Here is a 10,494-nt window from a genome sequence, read left to right as displayed (position 1 = left end):
CAGGATTCTGGCAAGAAGATTGTATGAGGCCCATTTGCTTGATGGAGAGGGTGGTCCAGACAGGAGGCATTCCTGGGGTCAGTAGACTCCCCCCAGAAGCCCCTGGTGGCCTGAGCATCCTGCTCTGGTCTTGGAGACCCCAGAGCACTAGGTGGAAGGGCAGAGAAGCATTTTGCACAATGGAGAAGCCAGAAGGAAGGGGTGGCCCAGATGGCTGGGAGGGCTAAGAAGCACAGAGGAGGAGCCCTTCCCACAGGCAAAAGCAGAGCCCCTAGCCCCCTGGTTGGGGTTAGGGCACTGAGTCTGTCACCACCTGGGCACTCGAGAGGTGAAACCAAAGGTGGGCAGGGGATGGGTGACAGCACTGGGGACCACTCTTGTTGGTCCTAGGTCTGTGAAGCCCTTCCCCAATGCCTTGTGTCGCGTACAGTTTTATGTACAAATAGGCGACATTTGGCCAGAGGATACCCCCTCAAACCCAGCCTGACCCAGTCAGTGTCTTCCTAGAGGGGACCTAGTCGGTCCCCACCCCCCTACTTCAGAGCATGTCTCTTGGTAGGGGGAGGGTATATGGGGACATATTTCTCTCCTAGGGTCCCTGAAGTGTGTCTCACACCCCGGGGGAGAGTCTCTGGAGCATCCCTCACCTCTGGGGGCTCCCTAACCCCTATCTCTCCCCTTGGGAGTCTCTGAGGGGACATGTATTCCCACTGGGGACCATGGGAGCATGTCTCCCCCATTCCCAGGCTCCCTGGGGAGCTTGTTTTCCTCCCAGGGTTCCTGGGCATACTTAAGGCATGTCAGTCTTCCCAGGGAATGGGGCGATCTCCGAAGCATGCCTGGGAAGGATATTTCTGGCCCTCCCTGCATCTCTGCTCCGGGGGGTCTCTGACCTGCAGCACTTTGGGAAGAGACTGGGCAGCTCTGAGTTGTCTGTTCTCCTAGAGCTCTGGGGTACCTCTCTTCTGAGGGCCCGGCCTCTGGAGCCATTTCTTCCCTGAGTGGGGGCTGTCTCCTGGTGGCGGGAGGGCTTCTGTTGGCCATGAGAAAGTCTCTACGTGGGACTTCTCTGGGAGGGGGGACTGTGTCTCGCCCATGGGGTTCCTAGGCGGGTGTGTCTACCCGCAGGGAGGGGGAGACTGTGTCTCCTCGGGTTATCTGAGTAGGGAGGGGGGCCGTGTCTGGGAGGGGGGTTTTGAGCACGTCAGGTGCCCACATTGGGGTCGTGTTTTTCTTGGTTCGTGCCACTTCCCACCGCCTCGCTCCTCCTGGGAAGGGCCCCCGCCCCGCCCCCACTCCACCTCCATCCCTGGCGCTGCGAGCACAATCCCGTTGATTTGTAATGATTTCTGTCTCTTTCTGTCTTTCTCTGACCTCCCCCCCAACCCCCGCCGCGAGCATGCGCAGGCACCGCCCCTACCCCCTCCGGTTCGGTTCGTTTCCGGTTTGTTTGCTGAGCTGTCAATGAAAGACCCGTGTAATTATTCCCGAGCTTTACAATAAAAGTGTGAAAACCGGACCCCACTTCGCTTCTTCCGGGCCCTTGGGCCTGTGTTTCACGGAGAGTCGGGGCTAAATCTGGGGTAGTAGAGACCCTGGAGGCGACTAGGGGATGTGCTTGGTATAAGAGGGACGAGACCCACATTGATTAATCGGTGCCAAACAGGAGTGGCGGCAAGAGGATGCAGATTGAGGACATTTACTCCGTGCACATCAAAGTGCCCCCAAGCTGGTCCGCCGGGCCGGACCCGCTCCAGGCGACACAGCCTCACCAGGAGCTGAGGTGCAGGCTTGGTATGGGGGTGGGGGTGGTGCGGCGCTGGCGAGGAGTTACACCGTGCTGCCTTATTCCACCCGGGATGTAGCCATTCCCGCTCCCCTCCCTCGTTTGGCAGAGTAGGAACTGCTGAGCTGGATGGTAGAAGGGGCGGGAGACATCTGTCTGTCTGTCGCTCCCTCCCACGCTCAGGCATTACAGTTGGAAGTCGATATGGGGACCTAAAAAGGTCTCGGTTCCCATCTTCGACGGCGATGCCCTCCCCCCGCTTCCGCCTGAGCAGCCCTAGCCTCCTCTGTTGGGCTCCCGGGTAAACACCGGCTCTGGAGAGGCCGAAGAACACAGACCGGATCAGCAGGTTTCCCGGCCCCGCCTCCCGGGGCGCCCCTCCCCCGCCATGCACTTCCGCTTGGCACGCATGACCCCTCCCCCGCCCGCGCAGCGTGGGCCTGGATCCCGGACCCCAGGGTCTGTTCAGCCGCAGGGATTAGCCCAGCGCAGAGACTAATCCTGGATGAGCCTCCGTGTAAACCCGGATCGACCGCGGGTACGGCGGGGGTCGTGGGCGCCCCTTCATCTATTCCCATATGCAGGGCTTCGCAGGGCCTGGTGCCCACATCAAGTGCCCTCACTATGTTCGGAGAAGCTAGGCTGGATCTGCTATGGGGGATGAGTGGGGGTGGGAAAGAGGATACCACCAAGATCAGGCCTGGATCATGTGCTCCCTAGCCTAGTGTTGAGGGTAAGAGGCTAGGGGAAGGAAAGGAAGGGCAAAGGCCCCTCTGGCAGTATGAATCCACAAGGTCAGGTCAGCTCCCTGGCTCAGCGGAAGACCCCTGTGTCCCTCACTAATCCTCCAGTTACAGAATCACCAACCTTCCCTCCACGAGTGGCCAGGGTGATTGGCACCTAACTCAGAGGTCTCACTTACAGTTTAGAGGAGGCACCGAATCAGTGGGAGGGCCTCACATCATCCCCACCCCTGACTTGGCCAGACAGTGGGGGATGAGCATCTTCTGTTAAGGCCAAGCTCTGAAAAAGATGTCAGGGGTCAAGGGACTTGGGTACTTCCCCCCTGGTTGGTTCACTCATTCTACAAACATTTCCTGAGCCCCTCCCTTGTACCAGCTCAGCGCAAGGGTACTGGGACACCCCAAGAATGACACACGGTTTCTATAGGAAAGGCAGATAGGTAAACATTTCTCCATCATGTATTCAGCCCTGCCCTGAACTATAAATCCAGACTGGAGAGCCAAAGAAGGTGTTTCCTCCAGCAAGAGTCCAGAAGGCTTCCTGGAAAGGGTGGTACCAGAGCTGAGTTTCAAGGGGCAGATGGGGAACAGCCCACTGAGGAAGGGGTTAGTGTCGCAGGCTGAGGCAGTAGTGTGCACAAGGGCCCAGAGGTGGAGGAAGAGACTGTGAAGTCATTCAGGAGGGCAGGAGAAGTTGGAGAGGAAGGCAGGGGCTAGAACTAGAAGGCCCCACTGGTCAACCTAAGGACGGCAGGAGGGAGCTATTGCAGCATCCTAAGCCTCTGAAAGAAAAGGTCAGATTTACACTCTTTACAGATTCTAATTTACCGCCTCCCTCCTTTGCCCAGGTTTCTCAGGGGATGCTTGGGTTGGGTGTGGAGACTCACCCACAGACAGACAGGAAGAGGAACCAGGCGCAAGGTAGGTTAGGAAAGGTGGTCCATGCCTTCTTCCATAATACCTGGAGTCAGAGACCTATACATTAGAACTCTGACTGCACTACTTCCTAGTGGTGTGAACTTGGACAGGTAAACTGAGCCTTGGTTTCTTCATCTGTAAAATGGGGAGAATGTTTACCATCGTGGAGGATTCTTGTGGGGCTTCAGTGAAATAATTTGTCCACTCTTTTATTTAACACATGTTTAACACCTACTGTGTGGCAGGCCCTGTGCCAGGTGTTGGTATTACAGCACTGAATTAGACGGGCATGGTCCCTACTGTCTCTTGGGACTTACATTCCAGTGGAGAAGACAGACAATAAACAAACAAATGAGCTAATTATAGATTGTGTTAAAGTGCTGTGAAGGAAACAAACAGTGGGACATGAAGGAGGGTAACCGGAGGTGGGGGAGAGGCAGGGGCTGCCTTGCTCAGTGCGTCCTGTGAAGCTTTTCTTAGGAAACCTGAAGATTTAGAGCTCAAACAGAGCATTCCAGGTACGGGAAGCTGCAGCTGCCAAGGCCCTGAGATGGGAGCCCATAAAGAAGTTAGCCTGACCTCTTTAAGATGCTAAGTTTCCTGAGGGCAGGAACCTAGGTCTCTACTTCTCCCAGCCTTCTGGATAAATACTGGGTACAGTAAACAGAAATAAGGGGAATTTCCAGTGTGGTGGACCAACCTCCCCGCCCCCACTCCCTGGAGTAGTATTGGGGGTGCTGCTGGCCTCTTGTCAGTCAGTCCATCTGTACAACTTAATCTTTACCCCAGCTGTTCCCTACAAGAAAGGTCTCTGCCCACTCCTGTTCCTTTCCCGGGGTTCCCAGTCCTTTCCTTGAACAGGAAGGGCAGCTTGGGGCCCCTTCAGAATCTGCCAATCCAGAGCCTGAGCTGAGCGGCATTTAGTACTGACCTGCAGGGGCTGAGGGACAGGATGTGTCTCACATGAATATGGCCAAGGGGTTTAGGGTTATTGGGGCCTTTTGAAGTCTCCCCCTTGGCCTAGGTTTCACTTCAGGGAGATCTCACAGAATGCTTCCTTGCACATAGATATGTTTCGCTCACAGCCACCCGAGCTACAGAGTGCACACAGCTCCTCTCACACACTCACCATCCAGCTGCACACTGTGTCTCCATGGCAACCAGTAGGCCTGGTCCATGGATGTTAGAAATAAGTGCCAGAGGAAGAAGAGAGAGAGGGAGAGATAGAGAGAGGAGACACAGCAGAAATAAAGAGACTCAGAAAGACAGCCTCCCAAGGAAGCCCCCACCCTTTCCTCGTACCCCCTGCCACGAAGACGTGAATGGACTCAGGGCCTGAGGGTGGAGGGGTTCAAGGTGGGAACTAAGCAGTGGGCTGGGGGCTGTCTGGACACAGATAATGGGGGCATAGTGGGTATTGAAGGAGAAGCAGGATCAGGGGAACTTGATTAAAGAGTCTGGGGTCTTGGGCTCTGATACTTTGAGTAAAAGGCAGATGAAGAGGTGGATAGGGGTGGGAGACAGGGAAGCCACTTTCCCTTCTTCTGGGCCTAATTGGCTGTTCAGGCTCAAACCACCTCTTAGTCACTTAGTCTAATTAGAATTGTTCTGGAGAGGACAGTGGGGGAGGGGAAGGAGAAGCTGGGGTGCGAAGGGGAATGGGTGGGTGGAGACAGCTGGGGGGGAGTGGGGAGTGGGAGTTCTGTCACCTTTCATCCGTTCTATCGCCACGGGCTGGCTCGCACCTGTCCAGGCTGTGGGTCGCTGTAACACCCCGTCCTGCTGTCACTAGTGCTCCTCATGATCACCTGCTTTCTGCTCTGCCCAAGTGTCTCTCTTGTCTCTCTCTCACTCTGGCTCTCACTCACCCTCTCTCCTGCTCTCCCACACTGTCTCCTCACCCTCCTTGCCCCTTTTCCTCAGGGTCTCCCAATCTCCGGCCGATAATGTTTGTCTAATAAACAGGAGTTGTGACAGGGGCTGATCCGTTTTGGATTAGAAGAGGAGCAGGGGGAAGGGATTATACTGAGAGGAGCTTCATCTTTGGAGAATAAGAGGGAATGGGGCAGGCGTGGCCCTGGCATGACACCCCCACCACATATGCACACTTCTCTGTTCCCACCAAGCCTTGTCGCTAACTCAGCCTTCTACCTCTAAGGAGTTTGTTGCAGAGAACACAATGTGTGGAGCTTGGCCTCTGTAGCTGGACTATCTGGATTGCCTTGGACTAGTTCCTTAACCTCTCTGAGCATTAGTTTCTCTGTTAAATGGACATAATAAATCCTAGATTTATAGTATGGATTTAAGGTGACAACGTATGTAAACCACTTAGCGCAATAAATAGTAAGTGCTCAATAAAAGGCAGCTTTGATCATCACTCCCAGACCCCTTCCCTTTCCCCAGGGCCCTTCAGGAGCCAGGACATCTGCATCTTCCATAGCTCCTCTTTATTCTGCTTCCCCATTCTTTTGCCAAAAATTACCTCTCAGTTCCTAGACTCACTCTCTTTGCCTGTGTGGGGAGTACTGTGTGGAAGGTCAAGCTTGGATCCTGTGCCTCCGGCCCACAGGGTAGGGACAGACCCTCCTCTGGTCTGGGATCTGATCTTCCCTTCTCTGCATCTAGGAGGAGGAGGGGGCAGCCATAAATGATGCAGCGGAAGTGTACTTGCTGAGAGGGACAATAAGGGATGAGCGGCATCCAGAAGCCTAAATATTTCATGGGGCTGCAGTTCTGGGAAGGGCAAAGTCCCGAGCTGTGTTTGTGAATATGCTCGTGACTCCACGTGGCCTGGCACTCTTCCACATGCCCAGTGCCCTCTGCACGTGCCCCATCCCTCAAAGTGCTGCACCCACAGAAAACTGCCCCGAAGAACCCTTTCCTGGCCATGAGCCCTCCCAAACCCTCTCAACACATGCATGTTTAATTTCTTATCGCTGTAGTAGTTTGTTTAGGTTTGAAGCTACATTTTGACATGGTCACATTCTTCTTGCCCGTGTATTCAGTTTCCCCCCTTAAAGGTCCCCAAGACTAGAACCTTGCCCCTAATCTCAGTATTAGGAGACCTAAGTAGTTGGAAAATGGTGGTGGTCTGGGAGCAGGGCCAGGGGTAGGGGTGGGGATGGCAGGGAGGAGGTCTCCCTGATTTTGTCTCTGTTGTGGTTGACTGAGGAGGAAGGTATCCATCAGAGCTGGTGAGCAATGGGCAGGTGGTAGCAGAGTCCAGTGGCTTCCATGTCCCCTGCTTACAGATGAGCTGGGGGGCTGCCCTGCCGATTCCCTGCCTCCAGGTGGCCACTGTAGCAAGTTCTCCATGACTCTTTTCCTCCATATCTAAGTAGGAGGTTAGAAGTTGCCCTTGTAATCTCTTTCACAACTCTCTTTTTGTCCTTTTCCTTGACCTTATCCCAATCTTTTTTTTTTTTTTGTAGGTAAGGCAACCCTTGGTTAACTTCACAGATTGCAAGGTCCTTGTCAGCTTACGATCCCTTATTTATTTTTTACGCCTACAGCACCTGATCTTCCTAGGTGGTCTCCCATCCAAGTACTAACCAGGCTTGACCCTGCTTAGCTTCTGAGATCAGATGGGATCGGGCTTGTTCAGGGTAGCATGGCCGTAGACCCAATCTATCGTTTTTTCATTTGTTTCCTTGTTTAATTTGTTTCTTCCCACTAGAATAAAAGCTTACGGGAGGCAAGAATCTTGTTTAACTTATTTCCCACCACTCAAAAATGTTTGATGAATGGATGAATGAGTGAGTGAATGAATTAATGAATGAATGGGAGGAAATCTGCTTGGGGCTTCTGTAGCCAGAGCAAGGAAAGGGGGCCAGAGGGAGAGTGGGCCGCAGGTGTGCAAGGAGGTACCTGAAAAGGACTGCAGTGAAGAGGGGGAAGGTGGTGGAGGAGGAGGTGGGATGTGGATGTCAGGAAGCCTGGGGAAGAGGCGGGTATGAGGAGGGAGCTGTGACGGAGCAAGAGCCAGGAGGCATGGGCTTTGGAGAAAGGTGTCCAGGCCCCCAGAGATGCTAGAGGGGCTTCAGGAAGGAAGAGGTCAAGCTTGGGACAGGGAGCCAAGGATAGGGTCTGCTGTCAGCAAGGCTACACTGGGAATTTGGTTTTGGGGCCAGAGTAGGTAGGATACTAAAGCCACCAGGAACAGCTGAGCCATGGGGGTTTCCCAGAGCCTGCTGGTGCTATCAATGTCTCTCCAATTCACCTTCACCCCCACATCTGGGCCAGAAGCCCAGCCTCAGGTCCCCTCATCTTGCCCTTCTAAGCCCATAAACAGGAAATGCTCCAGGCTAGGCTGGCCAGGGTTACCCTCTCAGAAAGAGCCAGGATCCTCCCCAGGGGTGAAAGAGGTACACAAAGCCAGCAGGGGGTTCTGACCCTTTGATCACCCATGCTATACCCAGGGAGGCCCCTTCAGGAGCCTCTGTCCTCCGAAATCAAAGGTATAGTATTAACTCACTAACACTAAGCCACCAGAGGAAGCTTGAGTTGAGGAAGGAATCCTTTCGCAGGCTCTGCCTTGCCCGGGTCCAGGGGCTTCCTGAGACGGCAGGCAAGGGACAGGGAGGTAGCCTAGGGTGAGGATGGGAAGACTCCTATAAGAGAGGTGGCATCTCCCCCAGAACTGCCCAGAGTGGCTATGGTCGGGGAAATGGAGATTGGAGGTGTACTCCTGCAATGGTTGTCATGGCAACCTGACTTGGCTCCCAAGAGGGTGGTCTCTCCCCCAAAAGCCCTATGAAGCCTGGAACACAAGAGTGGGGACACACATACACACACACACATTCTGGGCTTTGTAGAATTATTCCTGAGAGTGCTATCAGCTTCCTCTTTCTTCTCTCTACTTCCCTGGGTGATGCTGAGACCAGGGCTATGAGATGAGGATGTGTCAGAGGGCCAGAGAGGGGAGGGGAGGCCCTCCATAAGGTGGGGTGTGCTTCTCGAGTGTGTTGGTGCAGGATTATGTGTGTAGTGTGCCTGGGGTGGTGTCCCGGTGTGTATAGAGGACATGTATATACTCAACTGAACCACCCCCAGTCCTGCAGCCAGACCACACAGGAGAGGGATTTGGGAGGGAGGTGACTATTAACAAAGGCAACAATAATCACAGTTAACCTTAATTGAGAGCTTATTAAATCCCAGTTATGTGATTGTGGTAAGCATTTTATAGGCAGTGTCTCATTTGATCCTCACAACAGCTACAAGGCAGGAATTATTAGCCCCATACACAGATATGAAAACTGAGATTTTAAGAGGTTCAGTAACTTGCTCCAGGTCATGGAGCTGGAAAGAGACAGGGCAAGATTTTTGCATGAGAGGTAGAGGCAGAGGATGGGTGTTAGTTCTTGAAGCTACTAGTCCTGTCCCCAGGCCCCATGGGCCATTTATGCCCATCTGTCCCTATGCTCCTTGGCAGGGCTGGTCAGGTACCATGCCAAGAGGAAGGGCCTTGGACCCTCAGATCATGGGGACCGGATGGGCTGGGGCAGCTGAGGGCACCTGTGACAGTGTGGGGACACTGAGCGGCGGGCATTGTGATTGGCACGAGCCAGGGGAGTGGCTGGCAGCCTTGTTCCTGGTAAACACGAGGAGAGGTTACTTCACAAGGAAACAGTAATTAACTTTAATTAGCACCTTGCATCTCAGAATATTATTAACATCTCAATTTCTCTAATCAAGGCAGCAGGAGAGGGGCGGCATCTGCCTTGCCGACTCCTTCTTGGCTGTGCTCCCTGGCTTGGCGTGGTTCCTGCTAGGCCCCTACCCCCTGGATGGCACCCAGGAGCACCTCCTCAGAGGTGGGTTGCCAAGGGGAGCTGGGGAGTGATAGGGCAGAGAGCAGGTCTAGGCCAGGGACACACAGCGACAGGGCAGGAGGACAGGAGCCAGTGCTCTGTGCAGCCACTTTATCTTTCCAAGCAGACTCTAAGCACCAAAGGCAGGGCTAGCCATGTGTCCTCTGAGTCAGAGAACGGACATGGCTGCCTTGCCATCTCCCTTTTCCTTCTCCCTTCTCTTCCTTCCTTCTACCCTCTCCTCTCTCCCTTCTTTGAGCTAGCCTGTTCTTTTCCCCCTTCACATCTTTCTAACTCCCCTTCTCCTTCTCACCCTAATTTTCCATTTCGGCACACTTTGATTAATCATCCATTACAGGACAGGGCTGGCTTCTACCACTGGGGATGCAGCCGTGGCACAGGATAAATCCTGCCCTGGGGAGTTTAAGATCCCACAAAAGAGATAGGCTTGGGTATAAAGAACCCTGATTGGGCTCTATACTGATAGGCATCATAATGGAAGTACAGATAAAAGGCCGTGGGGTCCTAGGAGGAAGACAGGAATGGGGGAGACCAGGGCCCAACTGTGGGGCACCAAGACGGAGACCATTTCTGGCACCAGGAAGGCAAGAGGAGCATGAGGCCGGAGGGTACTTGGTGCTATTCACCTCTCTTCAGAAGGCCATCATGGAGGGAAGGCCCTGAGAGCGAGGAGGTAACTCTTTATTATAGCCACTCTCAGTGGCTGTTAACCTGATATTAATAACTGACTGTCCTCCTTAGTTTAATTACAGTGAGCTGCCGCTTACACAGTTTGTTATTTATTTGACAGTGTCCTCATGGCTGTCTCCCCAAGCCAATGAATTTGTGTTTACTGAGCACCTACTATGTTTGGAGGGCCAGGTCCGCCCTGGAGCGTGCTCTGTACGCTGGAGCTCCTCTCCACAGGGACTGGAGGGGTCACGGCAGAGCTGCCTGCAGGTCTGGACATCTCAGCAAAACGATAGTGCTCGCAAACGGTTCCTGGTAGGAAGGGGCTGGTTCCACACTGGCCTCATCAGCACCCCTCGCCCCCTGCTGTACTTGTGCCTACAGTGTCATTTTTGCATCTCTCCCACACCTATTTTTATACCACCGAGAGGACAGCAGAGAAGATTAAAGTTTAACTGTAAATCTTGTCTAACGTTAACACAGAGGGCAGGTTCAATGTTCCGTGGAGATCCCAATCTCAAACCCACCGAGTTTGGGAGGGCACACA

The 10,494-nt window shown here is 53.7% G+C and overlaps 1 pseudogene; it reads right to left on the bottom strand.

Annotated features, from left to right (window-relative positions):
• Positions 1 to 6,950: 6,950 nt before the first annotated feature.
• Positions 6,951 to 7,069, bottom strand: LOC111744417 (annotated as a pseudogene).
• Between the last annotated feature and the right edge of the window lie 3,425 nt (positions 7,070 to 10,494).

This window comes from Pteropus vampyrus, unplaced genomic scaffold (assembly GCF_000151845.1).
Source record: "Pteropus vampyrus isolate Shadow unplaced genomic scaffold, Pvam_2.0 Scaffold134, whole genome shotgun sequence".
In the NCBI taxonomy this organism is placed as follows: Eukaryota; Metazoa; Chordata; class Mammalia; order Chiroptera; family Pteropodidae; genus Pteropus; species Pteropus vampyrus.
The sequence above is the reverse complement of the archived record's forward strand: the minus strand, read 5'-3'. Positions and strand labels throughout refer to the sequence as shown.